This window comes from Cryptomeria japonica, unplaced genomic scaffold (assembly GCF_030272615.1).
Source record: "Cryptomeria japonica unplaced genomic scaffold, Sugi_1.0 HiC_scaffold_1034, whole genome shotgun sequence".
In the NCBI taxonomy this organism is placed as follows: Eukaryota; Viridiplantae; Streptophyta; class Pinopsida; order Cupressales; family Cupressaceae; genus Cryptomeria; species Cryptomeria japonica.
This window is the reverse complement of record NW_026729694.1, coordinates 18245-36065: the sequence shown is the minus strand read 5'-3', so window position 1 is coordinate 36065 and position 17821 is coordinate 18245. Positions and strand designations below refer to the sequence as shown.

The 17821-nt window shown below is 62.5% G+C and overlaps 2 non-coding genes across 2 annotated transcripts; both read left to right on the top strand.

The window, feature by feature from the left end:
* Positions 1-1975: 1975 nt before the first annotated feature.
* On the top strand, positions 1976-2094 carry LOC131873082 (5S ribosomal RNA). The gene has a single exon (XR_009371119.1). It is a non-coding gene; the product is annotated as a 5S ribosomal RNA (ribosomal RNA).
* A 7804-nt stretch (positions 2095-9898) lies between these two features.
* LOC131873081 (5S ribosomal RNA) lies at positions 9899-10017 on the top strand. The gene has a single exon (XR_009371118.1). It is a non-coding gene; the product is annotated as a 5S ribosomal RNA (ribosomal RNA).
* The last annotated feature ends 7804 nt before the right edge of the window (positions 10018-17821 follow it).

Genomic DNA, 17821 nt, shown 5'->3' with positions numbered 1-17821 from the left:
TTGGAGCACACATCGGAGCGCTCCCAGGTTCGCACCAGCGTTGCGCACCTTTGATGCGCTGCCTTCACTAATTTCCAGAAAAGGCAAAAAAAAACGATATTTTAAAATTTCCGTTCTGAAAGATAGTGAAAAAAACGGAACGCGGGTGCCATCTTGAGCCCTTCCTGATGCGCAGCCCAGGCAAGTTGTGCGCACCAAGGTGCCCACCCTGGCGGAGGTGCGCGCCCGGGGCAAACCGGGCTCCGACTTCGTGCACTGCATGGTGCCCACCAAGGCGCGCAACCCAGCCAAGGTGCCCACCGCAGCGAAGGTGCACGCGAGGTGCGCACCCGAGGTGCACACCCGGGGCAAACCGGGCTCCGACTTCGTGCACGCCGCACCTTGGAGCACACTTCAGAGCGCTCCTTGGTACGCACCAGGGCGCGCAACCCAGCCAAGGTGCTCACCCCGGCGAAGGTGCACGCGAGGTGCGCACCCGGGGCAAACCGGGCTCGGACTTCGTGCACGCCGCACCTTGGAGCACACATCGGAGCGCTCCCGGGTTCGCACCAGCATTGCGCACCTTTGATGCGCTGCCTTCACTAATTTCCAGAAAAGGCAAAAAAAAGAAAAAAATGAGATTTTAAAATTTCCGTTTTGAAAGATAGTGAAAAAAACGGAACGCGGGTGCCATCTTGAGCCCGCCCTGGTGTGCAGCCCAGGCAAGTTGTGCGCACCAAGGCACCCACCCTGGCCAAGGTGGGTCACGGGGTGGGTCCTAGGGTGGGTAACGGGGTGGGTACTAAGGTGCGTGCCAAGGTGGGTCATAGGGTGGGTGCCAAGGTGGGCACCAGGGTGGGTGTGCACCAACCCTAGCCAGGGTAGGTCACGGGGTGGTTGTCGGGGTGGGCGTCAAGGAGCCAAGGTGGGTGGCAAGTAGCCAAGTTGCGTGCCAAGGTGGGTGTCGGGGTGGGTGCCAAGGATCCAAGGTGGGTGCCAAGGAACCAAGGTGGGTGTCTGGGTGGGTGCCGAGGTGGGAGCCAGGGTGGGTCCCAAGGTGAGTGCAAAGGTGGGTGCCAGGGTCAAGGTGAGTGCCAATGTGGGTTCCAAGGTGCCAGGGTCAGGGTGAGTGCCAATGTGGGTTCAAAGGTGCTAAGTTGGGTGCGAGGTTGGGTGCGAGGGTGGGTGGGTGCCAAGGTGTGCTAGGTGGAAGCCCGGGTGGGTCGGCATCCCATGGGTGTCGAGTTGGGTGCCTGATGGGTGCTTCTTGTCAAGTTTTAGTCGTCGGGACTCATTTCGAGCCTTAGAGGTCGTTTCTTGTCCGGTTGCCCTGTCTTCGACCTGGGAACCCAATTTTGGTCCTCGGGTCCCATTTTTTTTTGTCTCGCATCCCACTTTTGGCCTGTGGCCTTTTCGGGGTCGATTCTCGTTTTGGGCATCAGAGCATGTTTCTTCTCCTAAAACCCAATATTTGTTTATTAAGTCTCGGAACACATTTTTGTTCTCGTGGACCCATCATGGGTCTTGGAACGCATTTGTGGTCCTTGGGTCCCATTTTGCATCCCGAAACTTGTGTTTTGGTGCTTGATCCCTATTTTGGGTGCCCACCTTGCACCAAGTGCGCACCCGGGGCAAACCGAGCGCCTTGGTGCACCGGGGCAAGATCGAGCGTGCACCCGAGGCGCCCCGAACATGCACCAAGGTGCACTCGGCCCACATGTGAGCGCAGGTCGTTGCGCCCGAGGTGGTGTGTGGGCACCGCGTTGCAGACGGGACACTGCACGCACACGACGCCCCCTCCAGGTGCACGCACGTAGGTCGGGCCGGGTGCACACCCGACGCCCTAGCAAGGTGCGCGCACCCGGGCAGGGCTCACACTTGGCGAACGGGGCGCACTTCGCGAGGGAGGGTGTGCACCTCGACGGGGGTGGGTGGCCGGGGTGGATTCGCACGTGGGTCGCGGTTTGCTAAGTACACACTGCGACAAGCTCATAACGGGTGCGATCATACCAGCGTTAGTGCACCGGATCCCATCAGAACTCCGCAGTTAAGCGCGCTTGGGCCGGAGTAGTACTGGGATGGGTGACCTCCCGGGAAGTCCCGGTGTTGCACCCTTTTTTAGTTTTTCGCCGGGCGTCGCAATGCTATTTGAATAAACCTTTTGCCCGTTTGCGTTCTCGTCGGGGCCGGGCCGGGCCGGGGTGCGCTGCCCGCACTACCGCGCGCGCGGGGGCGACACCGAGCGCGCACCCGAGGCGCCCCGAGCACACAGGCCACGGTGCAACCCGGGCGTTGTGCGCGCACCCCGGTGCGCCCGAGGTGCTGCGCGCGCACCCAGGTGAAATCGGTGTGCACCTCGGCCAGTGCGCGCTCGGTCGAGTCGCGCACGTTGGCCAAGGTGCACGGTGATGTTTCTTACTCTAAGGTTCCGCACCAGACGCCCGGGACAGGTGAGCGAAGCTGGGCGGGGCCGGGTGCGCGGCCGGGGCAGGTGCACGCAGCTGGAGAGAGCTTTGGAGCACACTTCGGAGCGCACCAATGATGCGCTCCATTCAAAAGTTTCCTGAAAAGGCAAAAAAAGTTGAGATTATAGAATTTCCCACTTGAGAGATTGTAAAAAAAAAAAATTTAAAATGAAGGAAACGCGGGTGCCAAGGTGTGCGCAGCCCAGCCAAGGTGTGCGCACCAAGGCGCCCACCCTGGCGAAGGTGCACGCAAGGTGCGCACCCGAGGCAAACCGGACAATTAACCCAACTTTCGACTTCGCGCGCACCTTGGAGCGCACTTCGGAGCGCTCCTTGGTGCGCACCAATCTTGGGCACCTCGGAGTGCACCATGGCGCCCACCAAGGTGCGCACCCGGGGCAAACCGAGCTCCGACTTCGTGCGCACCTTGGAGCGCACGAAAGGTGCGCACCATGGCGCCCACCAAGGTGCGCAGCCCAGCCAAGGCGTGCGCATCAAGGTGCGCACCCTGGCGAAGGTGCGCACCCGGGGCAAACCGAGCTCCGACTTCGTGCGCACCTTGGAGCGCACAAAAGGTGCGCAACCCAGCCAAGGTGTGCGCACCCCGGTCAAACCGAGCTCCGAATCGTGCGCACCAGAGGTGCACGCCATCGTGCGCACCTTGGAGCACACTTCGGAGCCCTCCTTGGTGCGCGCCGATGTTGCGCACCTCGGAGCGCACCCGGGGAAAACAATGCAATTAACCCGACTTTCGACTTCGTGGGCACCTCGGAGCGCTCTCGGGTTCGCACCTCGGAGCACACCGAGGTGCGCACCTTTGATGCGCTGCCTTCACCAATTTCCAGAAAAGGCAAGAAAACATTGAGAAGGTGTGCGCACCGAGGTGCCCACCCTGGCGAAGGTGCACGCGAGGTGCGCACCCGGGGCAAACCGGGCTCCGACTTCGTGCACGCCGCACCTTGGAGCACACTTCGGAGCGCTCCTTGGTGCGCACCAGGGCGCGCAACCCAGCCGAGGTGCCCACCCCGGCGAAGGTGCACGCGAGGTGCGCACCCGGGGCAAACCGGGCTCCGACTTCGTGCACGCCATGGTGCCCACCGCGGCGAAGGTGCACGCGAGGTGCGCACCCGGGGCAAACCGGGCTCCGACTTCGTGCACGCCGCACCTTGGAGCACACTTCGGAGCGCTCCTTGGTGCGCACCATGGTGCCCACCAGGGCGCGCAACCCCGCCGAAGGTGCACGCGAGGTGCGCACCCGGGGCAAACCGGGCTCCGACTTCGTGCACGCCGCACCTTGGAGCACACTTCGGAGCGCTCCTTGGTGCGCACCATGGTGCCCACCAGGGCGCGCAACCCCGCCGAAGGTGCACGCGAGGTGCGCACCCGGGGCAAACCGGGCTCCGACTTCGTGCACGCCATGGTGCGCACCGCGGCGAAGGTGCGCACCCGGGGCAAACCGGGCTCCGACTTCGTGCACGCCGCACCTTGGAGCACACTTCGGAGCGCTCCTTGGTGCGCACCAGGGCGCGCAACCCAGCCGAGGTGCCCACCCCGGCGAAGGTGCACGCGAGGTGCGTACCCGGGGCAAACCGGGCTCCGACTTCGTGCACGCCGCACCTTGGAGCACACTTCGAAGCGCTCCTTGGTGCGCACCATGGTGCCCACCAGGCCGCGCAACCCAGCCAAGGTGTGCGCACCAAGGTGCACGCGAGGTGCGCACCCGGGGCAAACCGGGGTCCGACTTCGTGCACGCCGCACCTTGGAGCACACATCGGGGCGCTCCCGGGTTCGCACCGGCGTTGCGCACCGTGGTGGGCACCTCGGAGCACACCAAGGTGGGCAGCGAGGTGCGCACCTTTGATGCGATGCCTTCACTAATTTCCATAAAAGGCAAAAAAAAAACGAGATTTTAAAATTTCCGTTTTGAAAGATAGTGAGAAAAAGGGAATGCTGGTGCCATCTTGAGCCCGCCCTGGTGCGCAGCCCAGCCAAGGTGTGCGCACCAAGGTGCCCACCCTGGCGAAGGTGCGCGCCCGGGCAATTAACCCAACTTCCAACTTCGCGCGCGCCAGGGTGGGAGCGCACCCAACAACCGGGCCTGGGAAGAGCCAATGCGAGAAACCCCACCAAACGCTCTGACAAAAAAAGAGGGGGCGCTCCAGTAACCCCGCTTCGGAGCGCACCCTGGGCAAACCCAGCCAAGGTGCCCACCCCGGCCAAGGTGCAGGCGAGGTGCGCACCCGGGGCAAACCGGGCTCCGACAACGTGCACGCCGCACCTTGGAGCACACTTCGTAGCGCTCCCGGGTGCGCACCTCAGAGCACACCAAGGTGGGCAGCGAGGTGCGCACCTTTGATGCGCTGCCTTCACTAATTTCCAGAAAAGGCAAAAAAAAAAGGAGATTTTAAAATTTCCGTTTTGAAAGATAGTGAAAAAAACGGAACGCGCGTGCCATCTTGAGCCCGCCCTGGTGCGCAGCCCAGGTAAGGTGCCCACCCTGGCAAAGGTGCGCACCCGGGCAATTAACCCTACTTCCGACTTCGTGCGCGCCAGGGTGGCAACCGGGCCTCGGAAGAGCCAATGCGAGAAACCCCACCAAACGCTCCGACAAAAAAAGAGGCGGCGCTCCAATAACCCCGCTTCGGAGCGCAGCCGGGGCAAACCCAGCCAAGGTGCCCACCCCGACGAAGGTGCACGCGAGGTGCGCACCCGGGGCAAACCGGGCTCCGACAACGTGCACGCAGCACCTTGGAGCACACTTCGAAGCACTCCCGGGTGCCCACCGGCGTTGCGCACCGTGGTGGGCAGCGAGGTGCGCACCTTTGATGCGCTGCCTTCACTAATTTCCAGAAAAAGGCAAAAAAAAATGAGATTTTAAAATTTCCGTTTTGAAAGATAGTGAAAAAAAAGGAACGCGGGTGCCATCTTGAGCCCGCCCTGGTGCGCAGCCCAGGCAAGGCATGCGCACCAAGGTGCCCACCCGAGGTGCACACCCGGGGCAAACCGGGCTCCGACTTCGTGCAGGCCGCACCTTGGAGCACACTTCGGAGCGCTCCTTGGTGCGCACCATGGTGCCCACCAGGGCGCGCAACCCAGCCAAGGTCTGCACACTAAGGTGCCCACCCCGGCGAAGGTGCACGCGAGGTGCGCACCCGGGGCAAACCGGGCTCCGACTTCGTGCACGCCATGGTGCCCACCGCGGCGAAGGTGCACGCGAGGTGCGCACCCGGGGCAAACCGGGCTCCGACTTCGTGCACGCCGCACCTTGGAGCACACTTCGGAGCGCTCCTTGGTGCGCACCATGGTGCCCACCAGGGCGCGCAACCCAGCCAAGGTGTGCGCACCAAGGTGCACGCGAGGTGCGCACCCGGGGCAAACCGGGGTCCGACTTCGTGCACGCCGCACCTTGGAGCACACATCGGAGCGCTCCCAGGTTCGCACCAGCGTTGCGCACCTTTGATGCGCTGCCTTCACTAATTTCCAGAAAAGGCAAAAAAAAACGATATTTTAAAATTTCCGTTCTGAAAGATAGTGAAAAAAACGGAACGCGGGTGCCATCTTGAGCCCTTCCTGGTGCGCAGCCCAGGCAAGTTGTGCGCACCAAGGTGCCCACCCTGGCGGAGGTGCGCGCCCGGGGCAAACCGGGCTCCGACTTCGTGCACTGCATGGTGCCCACCAAGGCGCGCAACCCAGCCAAGGTGCCCACCGCAGCGAAGGTGCACGCGAGGTGCACACCCGGGGCAAACCGGGCTCCGACTTCGTGCACGCCGCACCTTGGAGCACACTTCAGAGCGCTCCTTGGTGCGCACCAGGGCGCGCAACCCAGCCGAGGTGCCCACCCCGGCGAAGGTGCACGCGAGGTGCGCACCCGGGGCAAACCGGGCTCCGACTTCGTGCACGCCATGGTGCCCACCGCGGCGAAGGTGCGCACCCGGGGCAAACCGGGCTCCGACTTCGTGCACGCCGCACCTTGGAGCACACTTCGGAGCGCTCCTTGGTGCGCACCATGGTGCCCACCAGGCCGCGCAACCCAGCCAAGGTGTGCGCACCAAGGTGCACGCGAGGTGCGCACCCGGGGCAAACCGGGGTCCGACTTCGTGCACGCCGCACCTTGGAGCACACATCGGGGCGCTCCCGGGTTCGCACCGGCGTTGCGCACCGTGGTGGGCACCTCGGAGCACACCAAGGTGGGCAGCGAGGTGCGCACCTTTGATGCGATGCCTTCACTAATTTCCATAAAAGGCAAAAAAAAAACGAGATTTTAAAATTTCCGTTTTGAAAGATAGTGAGAAAAAGGGAATGCTGGTGCCATCTTGAGCCCGCCCTGGTGCGCAGCCCAGCCAAGGTTTGCGCACCAAGGTGCCCACCCTGGCGAAGGTGCGCGCCCGGGCAATTAACCCAACTTCCAACTTCGCGCGCGCCAGGGTGGGAGCGCACCCAACAACCGGGCCTGGGAAGAGCCAATGCGAGAAACCCCACCAAACTCTCTGACAAAAAAAGAGGGGGCGCTCCAGTAACCCCGCTTCGGAGCGCACCCTGGGCAAACCCAGCCAAGGTGCCCACCCCGGCCAAGGTGCAGGCGAGGTGCGCACCCGGGGCAAACCGGGCTCCGACAACGTGCACGCCGCACCTTGGAGCACACTTCGTAGCGCTCCCGGGTGCGCACCTCAGAGCACACCAAGGTGGGCAGCGAGGTGCGCACCTTTGATGCGCTGCCTTCACTAATTTCCAGAAAAGGCAAAAAAAAAAGGAGATTTTAAAATTTCCGTTTTGAAAGATAGTGAAAAAAACGGAACGCGCGTGCCATCTTGAGCCCGCCCTGGTGCGCAGCCCAGGTAAGGTGCCACCCTGGCAAAGGTGCGCACCCGGGCAATTAACCCTACTTCCGACTTCGTGCGCGCCAGGGTGGCAACCGGGCCTCGGAAGAGCCAATGCGAGAAACCCCACCAAACGCTCCGACAAAAAAAGAGGCGGCGCTCCAATAACCCCGCTTCGGAGCGCAGCCGGGGCAAACCAAGCCAAGGTGCCCACCCCGACGAAGGTGCACGCGAGGTGCGCACCCGGGGCAAACCGGGCTCCGACAACGTGCACGCAGCACCTTGGAGCACACTTCGAAGCACTCCCGGGTGCCCACCGGCGTTGCGCACCGTGGTGGGCAGCGAGGTGCGCACCTTTGATGCGCTGCCTTCACTAATTTCCAGAAAAAGGCAAAAAAAAATGAGATTTTAAAATTTCCGTTTTGAAAGATAGTGAAAAAAAAGGAACGCGGGTGCCATCTTGAGCCCGCCCTGGTGCGCAGCCCAGGCAAGGCATGCGCACCAAGGTGCCCACCCGAGGTGCACACCCGGGGCAAACCGGGCTCCGACTTCGTGCAGGCCGCACCTTGGAGCACACTTCGGAGCGCTCCTTGGTGCGCACCATGGTGCCCACCAGGGCGCACCCGAGGCAAACCGGGCTCCGACTTCGTGCACGCCGCACCTTGGAGCACACATCGGAGCGCTCCCAGGTTCGCACCAGCGTTGCGCACCTTTGATGCGCTGCCTTCACTAATTTCCAGAAAAGGCAAAAAAAAACGATATTTTAAAATTTCCGTTCTGAAAGATAGTGAAAAAAACGGAACGCGGGTGCCATCTTGAGCCCTTCCTGATGCGCAGCCCAGGCAAGTTGTGCGCACCAAGGTGCCCACCCTGGCGGAGGTGCGCGCCCGGGGCAAACCGGGCTCCGACTTCGTGCACTGCATGGTGCCCACCAAGGCGCGCAACCCAGCCAAGGTGCCCACCGCAGCGAAGGTGCACGCGAGGTGCGCACCCGAGGTGCACACCCGGGGCAAACCGGGCTCCGACTTCGTGCACGCCGCACCTTGGAGCACACTTCAGAGCGCTCCTTGGTACGCACCAGGGCGCGCAACCCAGCCAAGGTGCTCACCCCGGCGAAGGTGCACGCGAGGTGCGCACCCGGGGCAAACCGGGCTCGGACTTCGTGCACGCCGCACCTTGGAGCACACATCGGAGCGCTCCCGGGTTCGCACCAGCATTGCGCACCTTTGATGCGCTGCCTTCACTAATTTCCAGAAAAGGCAAAAAAAAGAAAAAAATGAGATTTTAAAATTTCCGTTTTGAAAGATAGTGAAAAAAACGGAACGCGGGTGCCATCTTGAGCCCGCCCTGGTGTGCAGCCCAGGCAAGTTGTGCGCACCAAGGCACCCACCCTGGCCAAGGTGGGTCACGGGGTGGGTCCTAGGGTGGGTAACGGGGTGGGTACTAAGGTGCGTGCCAAGGTGGGTCATAGGGTGGGTGCCAAGGTGGGCACCAGGGTGGGTGTGCACCAACCCTAGCCAGGGTAGGTCACGGGGTGGTTGTCGGGGTGGGCGTCAAGGAGCCAAGGTGGGTGGCAAGTAGCCAAGTTGCGTGCCAAGGTGGGTGTCGGGGTGGGTGCCAAGGATCCAAGGTGGGTGCCAAGGAACCAAGGTGGGTGTCTGGGTGGGTGCCGAGGTGGGAGCCAGGGTGGGTCCCAAGGTGAGTGCAAAGGTGGGTGCCAGGGTCAAGGTGAGTGCCAATGTGGGTTCCAAGGTGCCAGGGTCAGGGTGAGTGCCAATGTGGGTTCAAAGGTGCTAAGTTGGGTGCGAGGTTGGGTGCGAGGGTGGGTGGGTGCCAAGGTGTGCTAGGTGGAAGCCCGGGTGGGTCGGCATCCCATGGGTGTCGAGTTGGGTGCCTGATGGGTGCTTCTTGTCAAGTTTTAGTCGTCGGGACTCATTTCGAGCCTTAGAGGTCGTTTCTTGTCCGGTTGCCCTGTCTTCGACCTGGGAACCCAATTTTGGTCCTCGGGTCCCATTTTTTTTTGTCTCGCATCCCACTTTTGGCCTGTGGCCTTTTCGGGGTCGATTCTCGTTTTGGGCATCAGAGCATGTTTCTTCTCCTAAAACCCAATATTTGTTTATTAAGTCTCGGAACACATTTTTGTTCTCGTGGACCCATCATGGGTCTTGGAACGCATTTGTGGTCCTTGGGTCCCATTTTGCATCCCGAAACTTGTGTTTTGGTGCTTGATCCCTATTTTGGGTGCCCACCTTGCACCAAGTGCGCACCCGGGGCAAACCGAGCGCCTTGGTGCACCGGGGCAAGATCGAGCGTGCACCCGAGGCGCCCCGAACATGCACCAAGGTGCACTCGGCCCACATGTGAGCGCAGGTCGTTGCGCCCGAGGTGGTGTGTGGGCACCGCGTTGCAGACGGGACACTGCACGCACACGACGCCCCCTCCAGGTGCACGCACGTAGGCCGGGCCGGGTGCACACCCGACGCCCTAGCAAGGTGCGCGCACCCGGGCAGGGCTCACACTTGGCGAACGGGGCGCACTTCGCGAGGGAGGGTGTGCACCTCGACGGGGGTGGGTGGCCGGGGTGGATTCGCACGTGGGTCGCGGTTTGCTAAGTACACACTGCGACAAGCTCATAACGGGTGCGATCATACCAGCGTTAGTGCACCGGATCCCATCAGAACTCCGCAGTTAAGCGCGCTTGGGCCGGAGTAGTACTGGGATGGGTGACCTCCCGGGAAGTCCCGGTGTTGCACCCTTTTTTAGTTTTTCGCCGGGCGTCGCAATGCTATTTGAATAAACCTTTTGCCCGTTTGCGTTCTCGTCGGGGCCGGGCCGGGCCGGGGTGCGCTGCCCGCACTACCGCGCGCGCGGGGGCGACACCGAGCGCGCACCCGAGGCGCCCCGAGCACACAGGCCACGGTGCAACCCGGGCGTTGTGCGCGCACCCCGGTGCGCCCGAGGTGCTGCGCGCGCACCCAGGTGAAATCGGTGTGCACCTCGGCCAGTGCGCGCTCGGTCGAGTCGCGCACGTTGGCCAAGGTGCACGGTGATGTTTCTTACTCTAAGGTTCCGCACCAGACGCCCGGGACAGGTGAGCGAAGCTGGGCGGGGCCGGGTGCGCGGCCGGGGCAGGTGCACGCAGCTGGAGAGAGCTTTGGAGCACACTTCGGAGCGCACCAATGATGCGCTCCATTCAAAAGTTTCCTGAAAAGGCAAAAAAAGTTGAGATTATAGAATTTCCCACTTGAGAGATTGTAAAAAAAAAAAATTTAAAATGAAGGAAACGCGGGTGCCAAGGTGTGCGCAGCCCAGCCAAGGTGTGCGCACCAAGGCGCCCACCCTGGCGAAGGTGCACGCAAGGTGCGCACCCGAGGCAAACCGGACAATTAACCCAACTTTCGACTTCGCGCGCACCTTGGAGCGCACTTCGGAGCGCTCCTTGGTGCGCACCAATCTTGGGCACCTCGGAGTGCACCATGGCGCCCACCAAGGTGCGCACCCGGGGCAAACCGAGCTCCGACTTCGTGCGCACCTTGGAGCGCACGAAAGGTGCGCACCATGGCGCCCACCAAGGTGCGCAGCCCAGCCAAGGCGTGCGCATCAAGGTGCGCACCCTGGCGAAGGTGCGCACCCGGGGCAAACCGAGCTCCGACTTCGTGCGCACCTTGGAGCGCACAAAAGGTGCGCAACCCAGCCAAGGTGTGCGCACCCCGGTCAAACCGAGCTCCGAATCGTGCGCACCAGAGGTGCACGCCATCGTGCGCACCTTGGAGCACACTTCGGAGCCCTCCTTGGTGCGCGCCGATGTTGCGCACCTCGGAGCGCACCCGGGGAAAACAATGCAATTAACCCGACTTTCGACTTCGTGGGCACCTCGGAGCGCTCTCGGGTTCGCACCTCGGAGCACACCGAGGTGCGCACCTTTGATGCGCTGCCTTCACCAATTTCCAGAAAAGGCAAGAAAACATTGAGAAGGTGTGCGCACCGAGGTGCCCACCCTGGCGAAGGTGCACGCGAGGTGCGCACCCGGGGCAAACCGGGCTCCGACTTCGTGCACGCCGCACCTTGGAGCACACTTCGGAGCGCTCCTTGGTGCGCACCAGGGCGCGCAACCCAGCCGAGGTGCCCACCCCGGCGAAGGTGCACGCGAGGTGCGCACCCGGGGCAAACCGGGCTCCGACTTCGTGCACGCCATGGTGCCCACCGCGGCGAAGGTGCACGCGAGGTGCGCACCCGGGGCAAACCGGGCTCCGACTTCGTGCACGCCGCACCTTGGAGCACACTTCGGAGCGCTCCTTGGTGCGCACCATGGTGCCCACCAGGGCGCGCAACCCCGCCGAAGGTGCACGCGAGGTGCGCACCCGGGGCAAACCGGGCTCCGACTTCGTGCACGCCGCACCTTGGAGCACACTTCGGAGCGCTCCTTGGTGCGCACCATGGTGCCCACCAGGGCGCGCAACCCCGCCGAAGGTGCACGCGAGGTGCGCACCCGGGGCAAACCGGGCTCCGACTTCGTGCACGCCATGGTGCGCACCGCGGCGAAGGTGCGCACCCGGGGCAAACCGGGCTCCGACTTCGTGCACGCCGCACCTTGGAGCACACTTCGGAGCGCTCCTTGGTGCGCACCAGGGCGCGCAACCCAGCCGAGGTGCCCACCCCGGCGAAGGTGCACGCGAGGTGCGTACCCGGGGCAAACCGGGCTCCGACTTCGTGCACGCCGCACCTTGGAGCACACTTCGAAGCGCTCCTTGGTGCGCACCATGGTGCCCACCAGGCCGCGCAACCCAGCCAAGGTGTGCGCACCAAGGTGCACGCGAGGTGCGCACCCGGGGCAAACCGGGGTCCGACTTCGTGCACGCCGCACCTTGGAGCACACATCGGGGCGCTCCCGGGTTCGCACCGGCGTTGCGCACCGTGGTGGGCACCTCGGAGCACACCAAGGTGGGCAGCGAGGTGCGCACCTTTGATGCGATGCCTTCACTAATTTCCATAAAAGGCAAAAAAAAAACGAGATTTTAAAATTTCCGTTTTGAAAGATAGTGAGAAAAAGGGAATGCTGGTGCCATCTTGAGCCCGCCCTGGTGCGCAGCCCAGCCAAGGTGTGCGCACCAAGGTGCCCACCTTGGCGAAGGTGCGCGCCCGGGCAATTAACCCAACTTCCAACTTCGCGCGCGCCAGGGTGGGAGCGCACCCAACAACCGGGCCTGGGAAGAGCCAATGCGAGAAACCCCACCAAACGCTCTGACAAAAAAAGAGGGGGCGCTCCAGTAACCCCGCTTCGGAGCGCACCCTGGGCAAACCCAGCCAAGGTGCCCACCCCGGCCAAGGTGCAGGCGAGGTGCGCACCCGGGGCAAACCGGGCTCCGACAACGTGCACGCCGCACCTTGGAGCACACTTCGTAGCGCTCCCGGGTGCGCACCTCAGAGCACACCAAGGTGGGCAGCGAGGTGCGCACCTTTGATGCGCTGCCTTCACTAATTTCCAGAAAAGGCAAAAAAAAAAGGAGATTTTAAAATTTCCGTTTTGAAAGATAGTGAAAAAAACGGAACGCGCGTGCCATCTTGAGCCCGCCCTGGTGCGCAGCCCAGGTAAGGTGCCCACCCTGGCAAAGGTGCGCACCCGGGCAATTAACCCTACTTCCGACTTCGTGCGCGCCAGGGTGGCAACCGGGCCTCGGAAGAGCCAATGCGAGAAACCCCACCAAACGCTCCGACAAAAAAAGAGGCGGCGCTCCAATAACCCCGCTTCGGAGCGCAGCCGGGGCAAACCCAGCCAAGGTGCCCACCCCGACGAAGGTGCACGCGAGGTGCACACCCGGGGCAAACCGGGCTCCGACAACGTGCACGCAGCACCTTGGAGCACACTTCGAAGCACTCCCGGGTGCCCACCGGCGTTGCGCACCGTGGTGGGCAGCGAGGTGCGCACCTTTGATGCGCTGCCTTCACTAATTTCCAGAAAAAGGCAAAAAAAAATGAGATTTTAAAATTTCCGTTTTGAAAGATAGTGAAAAAAAAGGAACGCGGGTGCCATCTTGAGCCCGCCCTGGTGCGCAGCCCAGGCAAGGCATGCGCACCAAGGTGCCCACCCGAGGTGCACACCCGGGGCAAACCGGGCTCCGACTTCGTGCAGGCCGCACCTTGGAGCACACTTCGGAGCGCTCCTTGGTGCGCACCATGGTGCCCACCAGGGCGCGCAACCCAGCCAAGGTCTGCACACTAAGGTGCCCACCCCGGCGAAGGTGCACGCGAGGTGCGCACCCGGGGCAAACCGGGCTCCGACTTCGTGCACGCCATGGTGCCCACCGCGGCGAAGGTGCACGCGAGGTGCGCACCCGGGGCAAACCGGGCTCCGACTTCGTGCACGCCGCACCTTGGAGCACACTTCGGAGCGCTCCTTGGTGCGCACCATGGTGCCCACCAGGGCGCGCAACCCAGCCAAGGTGTGCGCACCAAGGTGCACGCGAGGTGCGCACCCGGGGCAAACCGGGGTCCGACTTCGTGCACGCCGCACCTTGGAGCACACATCGGAGCGCTCCCAGGTTCGCACCAGCGTTGCGCACCTTTGATGCGCTGCCTTCACTAATTTCCAGAAAAGGCAAAAAAAAACGATATTTTAAAATTTCCGTTCTGAAAGATAGTGAAAAAAACGGAACGCGGGTGCCATCTTGAGCCCTTCCTGGTGCGCAGCCCAGGCAAGTTGTGCGCACCAAGGTGCCCACCCTGGCGGAGGTGCGCGCCCGGGGCAAACCGGGCTCCGACTTCGTGCACTGCATGGTGCCCACCAAGGCGCGCAACCCAGCCAAGGTGCCCACCGCAGCGAAGGTGCACGCGAGGTGCACACCCGGGGCAAACCGGGCTCCGACTTCGTGCACGCCGCACCTTGGAGCACACTTCAGAGCGCTCCTTGGTGCGCACCAGGGCGCGCAACCCAGCCGAGGTGCCCACCCCGGCGAAGGTGCACGCGAGGTGCGCACCCGGGGCAAACCGGGCTCCGACTTCGTGCACGCCATGGTGCCCACCGCGGCGAAGGTGCGCACCCGGGGCAAACCGGGCTCCGACTTCGTGCACGCCGCACCTTGGAGCACACTTCGGAGCGCTCCTTGGTGCGCACCATGGTGCCCACCAGGCCGCGCAACCCAGCCAAGGTGTGCGCACCAAGGTGCACGCGAGGTGCGCACCCGGGGCAAACCGGGGTCCGACTTCGTGCACGCCGCACCTTGGAGCACACATCGGGGCGCTCCCGGGTTCGCACCGGCGTTGCGCACCGTGGTGGGCACCTCGGAGCACACCAAGGTGGGCAGCGAGGTGCGCACCTTTGATGCGATGCCTTCACTAATTTCCATAAAAGGCAAAAAAAAAACGAGATTTTAAAATTTCCGTTTTGAAAGATAGTGAGAAAAAGGGAATGCTGGTGCCATCTTGAGCCCGCCCTGGTGCGCAGCCCAGCCAAGGTTTGCGCACCAAGGTGCCCACCCTGGCGAAGGTGCGCGCCCGGGCAATTAACCCAACTTCCAACTTCGCGCGCGCCAGGGTGGGAGCGCACCCAACAACCGGGCCTGGGAAGAGCCAATGCGAGAAACCCCACCAAACTCTCTGACAAAAAAAGAGGGGGCGCTCCAGTAACCCCGCTTCGGAGCGCACCCTGGGCAAACCCAGCCAAGGTGCCCACCCCGGCCAAGGTGCAGGCGAGGTGCGCACCCGGGGCAAACCGGGCTCCGACAACGTGCACGCCGCACCTTGGAGCACACTTCGTAGCGCTCCCGGGTGCGCACCTCAGAGCACACCAAGGTGGGCAGCGAGGTGCGCACCTTTGATGCGCTGCCTTCACTAATTTCCAGAAAAGGCAAAAAAAAAAGGAGATTTTAAAATTTCCGTTTTGAAAGATAGTGAAAAAAACGGAACGCGCGTGCCATCTTGAGCCCGCCCTGGTGCGCAGCCCAGGTAAGGTGCCACCCTGGCAAAGGTGCGCACCCGGGCAATTAACCCTACTTCCGACTTCGTGCGCGCCAGGGTGGCAACCGGGCCTCGGAAGAGCCAATGCGAGAAACCCCACCAAACGCTCCGACAAAAAAAGAGGCGGCGCTCCAATAACCCCGCTTCGGAGCGCAGCCGGGGCAAACCAAGCCAAGGTGCCCACCCCGACGAAGGTGCACGCGAGGTGCGCACCCGGGGCAAACCGGGCTCCGACAACGTGCACGCAGCACCTTGGAGCACACTTCGAAGCACTCCCGGGTGCCCACCGGCGTTGCGCACCGTGGTGGGCAGCGAGGTGCGCACCTTTGATGCGCTGCCTTCACTAATTTCCAGAAAAAGGCAAAAAAAAATGAGATTTTAAAATTTCCGTTTTGAAAGATAGTGAAAAAAAAGGAACGCGGGTGCCATCTTGAGCCCGCCCTGGTGCGCAGCCCAGGCAAGGCATGCGCACCAAGGTGCCCACCCGAGGTGCACACCCGGGGCAAACCGGGCTCCGACTTCGTGCAGGCCGCACCTTGGAGCACACTTCGGAGCGCTCCTTGGTGCGCACCATGGTGCCCACCAGGGCGCACCCGAGGCAAACCGGGCTCCGACTTCGTGCACGCCGCACCTTGGAGCACACATCGGAGCGCTCCCAGGTTCGCACCAGCGTTGCGCACCTTTGATGCGCTGCCTTCACTAATTTCCAGAAAAGGCAAAAAAAAACGATATTTTAAAATTTCCGTTCTGAAAGATAGTGAAAAAAACGGAACGCGGGTGCCATCTTGAGCCCTTCCTGATGCGCAGCCCAGGCAAGTTGTGCGCACCAAGGTGCCCACCCTGGCGGAGGTGCGCGCCCGGGGCAAACCGGGCTCCGACTTCGTGCACTGCATGGTGCCCACCAAGGCGCGCAACCCAGCCAAGGTGCCCACCGCAGCGAAGGTGCACGCGAGGTGCGCACCCGAGGTGCACACCCGGGGCAAACCGGGCTCCGACTTCGTGCACGCCGCACCTTGGAGCACACTTCAGAGCGCTCCTTGGTACGCACCAGGGCGCGCAACCCAGCCAAGGTGCTCACCCCGGCGAAGGTGCACGCGAGGTGCGCACCCGGGGCAAACCGGGCTCGGACTTCGTGCACGCCGCACCTTGGAGCACACATCGGAGCGCTCCCGGGTTCGCACCAGCATTGCGCACCTTTGATGCGCTGCCTTCACTAATTTCCAGAAAAGGCAAAAAAAAGAAAAAAATGAGATTTTAAAATTTCCGTTTTGAAAGATAGTGAAAAAAACGGAACGCGGGTGCCATCTTGAGCCCGCCCTGGTGTGCAGCCCAGGCAAGTTGTGCGCACCAAGGCACCCACCCTGGCCAAGGTGGGTCACGGGGTGGGTCCTAGGGTGGGTAACGGGGTGGGTACTAAGGTGCGTGCCAAGGTGGGTCATAGGGTGGGTGCCAAGGTGGGCACCAGGGTGGGTGTGCACCAACCCTAGCCAGGGTAGGTCACGGGGTGGTTGTCGGGGTGGGCGTCAAGGAGCCAAGGTGGGTGGCAAGTAGCCAAGTTGCGTGCCAAGGTGGGTGTCGGGGTGGGTGCCAAGGATCCAAGGTGGGTGCCAAGGAACCAAGGTGGGTGTCTGGGTGGGTGCCGAGGTGGGAGCCAGGGTGGGTCCCAAGGTGAGTGCAAAGGTGGGTGCCAGGGTCAAGGTGAGTGCCAATGTGGGTTCCAAGGTGCCAGGGTCAGGGTGAGTGCCAATGTGGGTTCAAAGGTGCTAAGTTGGGTGCGAGGTTGGGTGCGAGGGTGGGTGGGTGCCAAGGTGTGCTAGGTGGAAGCCCGGGTGGGTCGGCATCCCATGGGTGTCGAGTTGGGTGCCTGATGGGTGCTTCTTGTCAAGTTTTAGTCGTCGGGACTCATTTCGAGCCTTAGAGGTCGTTTCTTGTCCGGTTGCCCTGTCTTCGACCTGGGAACCCAATTTTGGTCCTCGGGTCCCATTTTTTTTTGTCTCGCATCCCACTTTTGGCCTGTGGCCTTTTCGGGGTCGATTCTCGTTTTGGGCATCAGAGCATGTTTCTTCTCCTAAAACCCAATATTTGTTTATTAAGTCTCGGAACACATTTTTGTTCTCGTGGACCCATCATGGGTCTTGGAACGCATTTGTGGTCCTTGGGTCCCATTTTGCATCCCGAAACTTGTGTTTTGGTGCTTGATCCCTATTTTGGGTGCCCACCTTGCACCAAGTGCGCACCCGGGGCAAACCGAGCGCCTTGGTGCACCGGGGCAAGATCGAGCGTGCACCCGAGGCGCCCCGAACATGCACCAAGGTGCACTCGGCCCACATGTGAGCGCAGGTCGTTGCGCCCGAGGTGGTGTGTGGGCACCGCGTTGCAGACGGGACACTGCACGCACACGACGCCCCCTCCAGGTGCACGCACGTAGGCCGGGCCGGGTGCACACCCGACGCCCTAGCAAGGTGCGCGCACCCGGGCAGGGCTCACACTTGGCGAACGGGGCGCACTTCGCGAGGGAGGGTGTGCACCTCGACGGGGGTGGGTGGCCGGGGTGGATTCGCACGTGGGTCGCGGTTTGCTAAGTACACACTGCGACAAGCTCATAAC